Source organism: Adelges cooleyi, unplaced genomic scaffold (genome assembly GCF_023614345.1).
Source record: "Adelges cooleyi isolate 19-005CV unplaced genomic scaffold, UGA_ACOO_1.1 ACOO_flye_CR_arks_rails_tigmint_CR_PRNA_9, whole genome shotgun sequence".
Taxonomy (NCBI): domain Eukaryota; kingdom Metazoa; phylum Arthropoda; class Insecta; order Hemiptera; family Adelgidae; genus Adelges; species Adelges cooleyi.
The window spans coordinates 13,636,583-13,647,953 of record NW_026096579.1 but is presented as its reverse complement, the minus strand read 5'-3'; the positions used below and the strand labels follow the sequence as shown (position 1 = coordinate 13,647,953).

The window sequence follows — 11,371 nt, the reverse complement described above, 5'->3', positions numbered from 1 at the left end:
GGATAATAGGTAGATAATTAGAATACGGCATATTAAAAAATTACTGTAAACTAGATTAAACAATTCTGATATATTATTAAAAATGATCAAACTAGGGTCATATAATCGTATAAACTTCATACTTAATAAATATAAAATGTAATTTAATGCAAGCTTGCTTATGTGTTGGTTAGATTATTAAATCAGACTGACTGTCTTACTGAATTAAAAAAAAAAAGGAAACTAAATACCAAATAATTATTTCTTATACATTTCAACTCGATCCGACTCTTTTTCTCGAAATTATAGCCAGTAAAAGTTCTAACTTAAAAACTCGTACGGTTTTTTTTTCGTTTTTTCAAATTTCGTCTGTGAAGAATTAAACTTTTTCAACTTTTACCCCCCCCCCCCCCCCAAAGTACAAACTAGATAAAATTTGTGATTTATAGAGTTGTTATTCGATAGGGTTGCCAACTTTCAAATTGTGTAATGTAGGACAATATTTTTCCATATATGTCCAAGGGGTCAAAAGGGAGAAATAATTATATTTTTCAGATTTCTTAGTGATTTCTAGATGTTTTCTGGGCTGAGACACTTGAAGTCCTAAAGTCTTTGAGTTGTATTATTCTTTCTATTGAGTATACTTATTTAAAAAAATGTATTTCAGGGATTATAGGGAGCTGGATCCGAATAACAAATCCGGCCTTGAGTCAACAGAATATAATATAATGAATAGAATATATGTATATTTTTAATAAATAATCTTATACATTTTATTTATATCACCTTTATTGAATCTTATTTATACTTTTGACTCGGAGGATTTAACTTCGACTATTATATATCGTGTAAATGAACGCAGTTACTACATTTTTAAGTATTTATAACAATTAAGCAATTAAGCAAACTATATAGCAATTGGATGTTTGCCACTCTAATTAAATCTTAATTATATACTTATACACATCGGATACAGAATTGGGTCTATAAAAAAATTTAACAAATCTGCTAAAAGTGATTAAGCTAAACTTGATAAAATTAAATATAATAATAACGAAATATAAATAAGTATTTTTTCAATTTTTCATAGACTTTACCCTATAGTATAAGGACATAACTGTCATATAGGATTGTCCTACAAAAAGTTTAAAGCTTTGTTGGACGTAGGACAAATCATACAAATGTAGGACTGTCCTGCCCAAAGAAGGACGGTTGGCAACCCTATTATTCGAAGGAATTGGTCTAGTATTAAAAAAGTTACAGTGTATACAGCTAAAAAAAAGCCCACATCAGAGTAAAACCAATACCTTCTCGATTTGCATCGAAGCTAAAATATTTTTGTACAAACCTGGCAAAGACTTGGCTAATTATCTTTTACCTCGATTTTGCCTTTGTAAAAGTACATCATGATAATCGGTAAAATTATTGGTCAGTAATTATTATCTATTATTTCAGTCGGTAATTATAATTATTGGACTGTAGCCATTATAGACCAATATCGTTATCACTCTCTCTATCAAAAATATTTGAAAAATCATTAAATCCCAAATAATAAAGTAATATAATAGTTAGTGATTAACAAATATTTTCATGGTTTTCATGGTTTTTTAGATAGTTGTACAGAAATGTGTGTGTATAAAATTGTAATTTTTCGAAACAGTGGTGTAAATTATGTCAACGATCAATGCATATAAAATATACAGTACACAAAAAACACTAACGTTTGATAGTATGTTTTGATTACTCAGGTTTTTGTATTATTGCAAATTCAAGTACATTATTTGGTTTCTATTGTTTTTTCGATTATGATTAAAAGGCTAAGGTAGTTGTTTTGACAAAAATATATTCAAAACAACTCAACAGGAAGTACGGCCTTCCAAAATGATAAGTTTCGTGTAAATAAAAACATCTTTTTTTTATGTACACATGTGTAAGTGTGTGTTGTCGATTTTGCATTTGACTGTTGTTCACAATTCCGTTTTTAGACTTTTTTTAAATGATATTGTTAATACAGAAAACGCTTTTTGAGGTAAATTAAAAAAAAAACACTTTAAATGGTTGTTGAATGTAATATCATTAAATATGTTACTTTGATTTTGACTTGGTCCTAAAATTGGACCTAAAAAATAACAAGAGTAACAGAAAACCTTCTTCCTTTCCTACATTATGTCATTCTAACATGTAAATCTCATCCCTGAAAATCAAAATACTTGCAAATGAGAGTTAGTTTTTTTTATTCCATCACTAATAATATACATTTTATCATCTCTACACACATAACAGACATAAAGGCTAAAGCTATTTTCAGATAGATACTAATCATTATAATATAAACACTGAACCGAATTACATTTTACTTTAAAACAAATTGATATAACCGACCAATTGGTGTAAACTATTGGAATAAATGTTAATACAAATTTAGAATTCTAAAGTTTTAGAATTAAATCTAAAATTTTGGTTCTAAAATTTTGTTTTAAAAAAAAAATCATAAGTTTTTATTTCGTATGTTGATCTTTTCTTGTCTATAATTAAAAACTGTTTTGACTTTTATTTATGATGTTAAAACACATTACACTCATCTGCACTAATTTTTTAATAATAATTTCTTTATGTACGGAGATAAAACTCCATTTGGCATAACATAAATAATAAGTAACATAGATTTATAAATTGACAAACAAATAATTATAATATTATAATAACTGGTAACAATGGTAATAAAAATAATAATAGTAATATAATCATAACCTGAGTGTAGAAGTCTCGAAAAATTGCACTTTAAAGACAAATAACGTAGAAAATTATTTTGAACTGACTCTAATTGATGGTTCTGTGAGACAGACTCGTTGTACCAGATTAGAGAAGCATACTCAAGACGAGATCGTACTAGAGAGAAGTAAACTGTTTTTAAAACATCGGGACAATGAAATTAGGAACAGCTTCTTTTTTGGAATTATAAACTTGATAATGCTTTTTTTTATGTGTTGTATATGTGCACTAAAAGTAAGCTTTAAGTCAAATATCCGACCTAAATCTTTTACAATGTTCATTCGTTCAATACAACTTCAATTTATTACATAATTATTTAATATAACATTTTTTTTTTTTTTGTGAAAGTCATTATTGAACATTTATTAATATTAAGTTTAATGCCATTATCAACACATCATTTAACAAAACTATCGATATCGGATTGAAGACAGGTAACATTCGAGGGGGTTTGAACAGGTTTAAATAATTTTGCATCGTCCGCTAGAAGTAATAGGTCTTTTAGAATATTTTATAACATTTACTATATCATTTATAAATAAAATAAAAAGAAGTGTAGATAAATGGTCGCCTTGAGGTACACCTGAAGTTACTTTAATAATATTTGATTGCAAATTTCAATATTTTTCTATCTGATATCTATTAATTAAGAATGAATGAAGCCAAGAGAGAAGTGGGTTTAAAATACCGATTGTTTCTAATTTACGTATCAAGAGATTAAGATTCACTTTATCAAATGCTTTCTCAGTCAGTAAATATTACATCTGTTTAATAATTAGAAATAAAGGATTCCATGATAGATTGTTTAAAAATCGCAATATTGGTTATAGTGGATCGGTTTCTATGAAATCCGTGTTGTACTTCTACCAAAACATTCTTAAGGATAGGAGTTATTTTTAGAGATATGATTTTAGAAAATATTTTTACGATTAAAGAAATTTTGGAAATTGGCCTATAGTAACAAATATTTTCATGGTTACCTTTTTTAAAAATAGGTGTAATAAATGTTGTTTTCCAATAATCAGGAAATATTTCAGTTATCAATGAATTATTAAATAAAAGAAGAATGATGGGTGACAAAATGAGTACGCATTTTTTTAGAAAAAAAGCAGATATACCATCGGGACCTCTATAGTCTATACATACTAGACTTTGTGTTAATTGAATTTATTTCGTAAATACATCTATTAAATTTATTTCAATGTTGTTTATAGAAGAGAACATTTGTACTTTGTAAAATTTTTAAAGTATTAGATGAATGAACGTTTTGTTCTGTGTATACATTAAAAAAGTATTTCGCAAATAAATGAACTATATCTTGTCCGTTATCGGCATGATCATTATTCAAAGACATGTAGTTAGGTAGATCATTTATTAGCTTTTTTTGTTTGAAAAATGAAAAAAATAAATTTCATCAAATAAATAATTTCACTAAAATATTTTTATATTTAAAGAACGGATAAAATAGTAATTGATTAGAATAACTTTTTTTAAGTTCGATTTGGAGCTTAGAATTGGACTCATAATATCTTCTATACCGCTGAACCGGTTTTTTATGTAGCGATTCTATTGATCAGAGATTGTTCCTAAAAAGTACTTTTTAGGTGAAAAAATTAAAAAGTTCACATCTTTTAATGAAGAAATCAAGTCATGGATGACTACATTTGTAAGATTGTCTGGTACAACGAGAAAGGAGGGCTGTAAAAATTTTGTATCTATGAATAATTCTTGCTATATGAATAAATGATAAATTATTTATCTAGAAAATAAGGAAACCTTTTTAAGGCTGTCGGCTGACTTAGTCAAGAATAACATTATATAATATGTAACTTATAATTACCAATTTACTGAATGTAAAAGATACTGAGCTTAAAACTAAATTATACCTACATCTATTAGGCGAGTAACTTCTATGTATTATTTCTTTAATTAGGTACTTTCCAGTAAAAATCCAGAGTGATCAACATTCATTAATTAATTTCAAGAAATTTTGGTTAATGATTTTTATATTATAAGATTTCCAACATTTATAAAACTTATAAATGTTGTAATACTTATTTATTTCATTAGCTATTAGTATTTACTGACAATATTTCTTATAGTAGGTGATTATAGAGGGATATATGGTTTTCAATAACTACCAGAAAAATTACTTTTAGAATTATTAAAGCTTTAAAATTAAGACAGGAGGGGAAGTACGGTCGAGTGATGTGTAAAGTTAGAAACAGCACCGTACACTTCACCATAACTCCGTTCTAAAACGTATTACATTCTTTAAAATATCTTGTTTTTTAGAAGTATTATGTTTGTTTTTTGTGTATTGACATTGCTATTGTTTTTCGCACTATATTTTTTAAACTATCAGTCTTATCCTACTGCGTATAACCTTTAGGTATATGATACTAAATATTATTCTTCAATAATAAAGTAAATAAATAATTTCACGCAATAGTACACCTGTGAAAAACGATTATTCATATAGGTAGGTATAATAAATTTAAAAAAAAACGGATCACAATAATATGTGGAACAAAATCCAAAGATTTCTCCTGTTTTTTTATTTACCCACTCAATACCTTCCAAAACTTATTTTCAGTACAACGTCGTACACTAAGCTGAAATAATTTAGGACACTGTCTAAAATTGAAGCCTTAATATTTAGCCGTTTTAAAATGGGAGGATTTAAAAATTTGCTTTTTTGTTACTGACTCACTCACTCATCATCAAAATGATAAGACACTTCCCGTATAGGTAGAAACGTGAAATTTGGCAAAAATGTGGGTCTAATAGTGTAAGTAAAGGGAAAAATCTGAAAATTGCTATTTTCTCAAAATTAATGCGCTGGTTGGGGATTAATGACTTTTGCCGCGCTACAGCGGTACAGAGCGCTGTTGATGCCCACGTCTCTAGTCAGCCATCATTTGGTCGTAGTTTGTGTCTTTGTTAATTCATGTTCACATTTATGACAGTGTTCTTTGTTCTTGTTACATTTGTCACGTGGTTTATTATAAAGTGTAATTGTACACTGTACTGCACTAAGAGATTTAAGCAGCACACTTGTAAAACTTAGAAGATATGAAAATGGTATTTCATACAGAGACAAAACCAAGTTTATAATGTTTAATTAACACTTTTCAAAACACAATAATAGTTCAAGACAATACTAATTATAATGACACAGAGTATCAATTAGATAGCTGCGTATACTAATTAAGTACTGAGGCGTCTAGCCTTATAACTAATGCCCTTTTATATTAAACTAAACAATGATTAATCATACTATTACTAAATCATAATAACGCGTGATTGGGCTACTGGACAATACGCGAGACTACAAATATTTAACAACAACAAAAGTATTACAACATCTACATGATAATAATAATAAGACTAATAATAACAAAAAATAGTATTGGGATTATTACAACACCTAAACATTTAGGTTTCGTTATGGCCAAGTTCCATACCACCTCCCAAAAATATCAGCCTATCAATGTAGTGATATCTACATTGTGAAGTCTGTTTTATGCCTCATTCAGAAAGATCATGTTTCATTGACAAACTGGCCAAGTGTTAAGCAATACAAATAAAAGAGCAGTGTTGCTCATGAAAGTAGGAGTGTAGTGTGGCTATGAATTTAAAAAATAGCAGACTTGGCTACTTTGATAGGCTGATTTTTTTGGGAGGGGGTCTGGAACTTGGCCTTTTTTCACTGTTAGGTTTTTGTTGGGGTTTAAGTTATTTGGTATAAAAGTAACCGTGTTGAACACAAAACAGTAGACTTCTTTTGCAGCTACAGTGATTTTTTTAATACTGACAAACGCAGTTTAAACACATCATTCTGTTATGTTAGCCCAAAATATATTCAACATGTTTTTACGATATGTTTTAGTACTATCTGTTAAGTATAAAACTTTATAACTTTGAAAGACATTGTACATTATATTTATTTGTAATTAAATTTATATTTGATTTGTTTTCCAGGTATTATTCAGCAGTATAAATTGCGGAGGAGATGAGGTAAAATTTAATTAAAATTAACATTCTTTAATAATAATATTAATAACAAGTATTTTTTCAACAAAATATAAAACCGTTTTTAACAGTTAATGAAAAGCTAAAAGTTTATATGATAATAATTTTCTTATTCATCTGTGAATAATAATTATTTTTTAGCCAAGAATTGTTTTATTTCTAATTATGAATACAATTTTCCATGATTTAAAATATAACTTAAAGTTAGTATTATTTGTGAAGATTCAAGTATTTTTTTTAATCTAATATCTATAAGGGCGTGATGGTAAACAATAGGTAGTATACCACTCATAATCAAATAAAATTTTAGCTCAGAGACTGGCAATTTAGCTTTATTGTTATTAAATTTAGAGTAAAATTGGGTTTATTATATAATTAAAAAAAAAAAAAAAAATATATATATATATGTACCATATTATATATACATACTTAGGAAATTATTTCGTAATATAATTACACAAATGTACATTTATACCATTTTACATCTGTGATAGGATTTCATAAGCCCATTAAGATGACAATTTTTTAGTGAAATTCTAAAATTGTTTTATTGTTTTTATAAATAGTTAAATTTATTTCTTATGAAACCAGCAATTTAAATATAATCCAAACATTTATTTTTGATTAATATATTAAAAAGGACTAGTAGAACATGGCAAATCATTTGATTTAGACATCAAATCAACTATTATTTTTACAAATCAGAAAAATGTATTTTCAAGTATTAACTTCCACATTAGCAACTATAGTTTGTTGATGAAGCCGCACTTAAACACATTATTTTTTCCACTTAGTGTAATACTTATTTTAAAACTTATCAGTAATTGACATAAATTGGCATATCAACATCTGTCATTCGATAGCAGGCATACTATACGAGTACGTTTGTATAAAATACAAACTAATCATATGTTGTTTAATTTTAAGGAATTTGGTAACAAAACGAATCAACAAATAGAAAGGGAAGCTGCACGTCAGGTTTCTTATGAATAATTATTATTTATTATGTACCAAAATACCGATTATGTATTAGTCATAATCGATAACCGGTGTCTATTCGAATAAGACAAAATTCAAATGACAACGGCACAGTTCCGAATGTCCCGCGATATTCCACGCATTTCCATCTTAAATTGCAAATATTTTATATATTTATAATATATATATATTATAATATATTATAATATATAATATATTTATTATATATATATGTATTGTATGTTGCCTGTATTTAGGCTAAAATACAATTTAAACTAGTAAAGAAGTTTTTCTAAAAAATTACACCGTGAAAAAATATTAAAAAAATTATAATATCCTTTTCACATAATAATAGTTACTCTTCATTTTATTTCAAGTGTCATGGAACTTTTTGTACTACACTAGTTTTTTAAGCATCTACAAATTATAAAATGTTTTATTTGTTAAGGCTTTTCTGACACGTGTTGGTTATCGAGACGCCTTCCAGCAAATCAGCACTCCAAGTCAATTTGGTCCGGTACCAAACCTCAGCAATCAACTCGGCACTGATGATTCGTACCCACAAGACGACAAATTAATAGAATAATCAATATTTAATAATAATAAAACAATAAATATTTATTTTATTATAAATAATTAAATGATTTTTATTAAATAAATAATTATTATACACCTCGAAATTAAATGTTTTTACTAATACAAATGTAAAAAAAAAACAGTTCTTTTAATCGTTGCCACAGCTCACAAGAGTACCGACAATAATTATATATGATTTCTGTTTTAAAAACCTGTTCCGGTAACTAGACCTATGTCCAAAATTTCAACGTGCGTAGGTGTAAAAACCAGAAAAAAACGGTTTTTTGTAATTAATAACCTAAATAAAATCATTTCGGTTTTGAACTTCAGTGCTTATAATTCTTAGGTTCATCGATCATTACAAATTATACTAATAATATGGCTATTAAGAAACGTTAGTAAGTTAATATCTTCGTTAACAGGGTTAAACGCAATAACTAAACAATAAACTATCGCCGTTAATTTTATGTAATTCATTTTTAATTAAGCACTTTTTTTTTTTTTTTTTTAATATTTCACAGTAATAAGCTCTCATTAGCAAAAGGTTTGGTGTTTAATACGGCATAAGGTGTGGTCTAAACGTTTTTGTACAATCACAGTAATGCCTTGTCACCTTAAGTATCATACTGGTGCTAATTCAACCTAACCTGACCGAAAGCAAATTCGTCAAGAACCATTTCATGATGACAGCGTTAGACATTGGTAGCTTTTATAAACTACACGATGCTGATTGTTAATTAACAGATATGTCACTATTCGAGTTTTATAAATGAGCTGTAGTATTCATTTTACTAAATGAATTGCCTGTTAGTGTACTAGTGATCTAGAAATACGTGAACAATAAAATATGTTTGCAAACAAAATAATGTTTTGGAAGGAGATGAAATACTTATTAATAAATAGATTATTTTCAAATTTTAAAATAATACTTCCAATGTTACACTTGTTAATTTTTAAAAATTATAATATTTCGATAATAACATTTTACCTTTATAAAATGTTACTTTAAGGGGCCTCTATTCTAGCATTTATTAAGGCGCATTGTATAGGCAATTTTTCACTAAAACTTAACATTCAGCTAAAATTTTCTAACGTACATATTACTATAGTAAAGAAGGATCTACTTTGATATTTAATTTTTTTTTTCCAACTTTTATCACGCATTTAGGACCATTTTTGTACAAAAACATATGTTCCACTTCCAACAGAACTTGATTGATTTTATTCTTGACGGAAAGTGATTTTATTCAATTTTATCATTTTTATTTATAATAATTCCTGTAGACTTGTAACCTCTCCGTCCCCTCGTTGCTTTGATTCCATTATGCCTTTACTCTACTGTACTAGTTCTCTCGGATAAAATCACTTTCATATTAACGCTTTGATGCTTATTTGTAAATACAGCACATCAATTTAATACTTTATAACTTTGCTGGTTTATACTGAGCTTGGTTTGGACTGTACTGGCTTGAAAATACTAACTACCGATTTACACCGATTTTAAAATTCCTGTAAACCTGTGATCTCGCTGTCCCCACTATGCCCCGACCCCACTGTACTGATTTTTTAAAACATTTTTAGTGTCAAAATTATGTAAATAATGTTCTTAGATCATTGAAAATTATCAGTATACGAATCTTGGAGGTGTTGTAATTTATTTACATTGCAACAGTCGTTGTAAAAACGATATGCTAACTTTGCTAACAACATTTGAAAAATAACCGTGCAATTTAAAACCATACAAGTTGTAGGAAAATATTGCATTAAGTCTTAGAAAAAGTGGCGTTTTTTAAATAAAAAAACATTTTATTTAAAAATGCATTTTAAGGGTAATACGTAAAATAAAAATAATTAGACATATCAGGGTATTTGCTATAATTATTAAAACATCGAGATTCTACCGTGCAAGAAATAAAATAGGTCAAACACAATTGCAAAACAAAATATGTTCAGAAAAACAACTGGTTTTCGATAAAAAATAAGTAATAAAACTATACAAATTGTTTTCGTAAAATACGAAGATTCATATTATATTCAAAGTTTGTGGTACCTATAGGAACTTACCATTTGTTTACATTACAGCAGAAGCTATGAAAAACAGCTTGGTTTTGATAAAAAAAAAACAATAATAAAATTTTAGATTACAATTTAAATGATAAATTGATTTACAAAAACTGCTGATTTACAAATTAGTTATAATTGTAAAACTTTTCCGATTTAGGAAAACGCAATACATTAACTGTATATATATTTAAAAAAAAGGTATTTGCTACAGAAATTAATAATTATTATAACAATAACGTTCTACAATGCATTCAAATACAAGCATCAATACAAAATATGCTACAAAAAAATAGCTCTTAATTTCATTTGTTTGCACTGCAGAAGCAGATAACAATTTACCTTCAATTAAAAAAAACTATACATATTCTTTTTTAAAAATTGTCAATTCTTATAATGATAAAACATAAAAGATTATAATACAAACCAAGTAAAGAAATGCTCTAATAAATGTAACTCTCGACTTTGTACGATGAATGTAAAAGGCGTTTTAATTGAAATTAAAAATAAACATGTTATTTTATTATAAAATATATTAAAAAAACATTTTTTTTATCATTTGTGTACCTAAATGTTTCTATCATTTATTTTTTCGAATTTTAGAGCCCTGATGTCACAATAATTAAAATATATATTTTTTAAACTTGCATTTAATAGTTATTATAAATAACGAATATACTACTACCACTTTACATTTAGACATTTACACTTAGACATAACGAAATAATAAACAAAAAATTACAATACAAATTCTTACTGATTTAGGAAATATGTATTTCTTCAAACAGTGATTTAAAATAGTAGGAACCTATTATGGTGTATGATAATATAGTTTTCTTGTAGAAAAACATTAGTTTATGGCACTTTTTGTCAATACCGGTGTAATTAATAGACTAGTTATACCTAGGTCTAATTATATTTCCTGACACGTTTCTAAAATAGGTATAACACAAAGTGACAAAATGTAGTG

The 11,371-nt window shown here is 26.9% G+C and overlaps 1 long non-coding RNA gene across 1 annotated transcript; it reads left to right on the top strand.

Annotated features, from left to right (window-relative positions):
• The first annotated feature begins 6,323 nt into the window (after positions 1-6,323).
• LOC126846152 (uncharacterized) lies at positions 6,324-8,346 on the top strand. The gene is made up of 3 exons (XR_007686869.1): positions 6,324-6,651; positions 6,736-6,771; positions 8,213-8,346. It is a non-coding gene; the product is annotated as an uncharacterized LOC126846152 (long non-coding RNA).
• Positions 8,347-11,371: the final 3,025 nt, after the last annotated feature.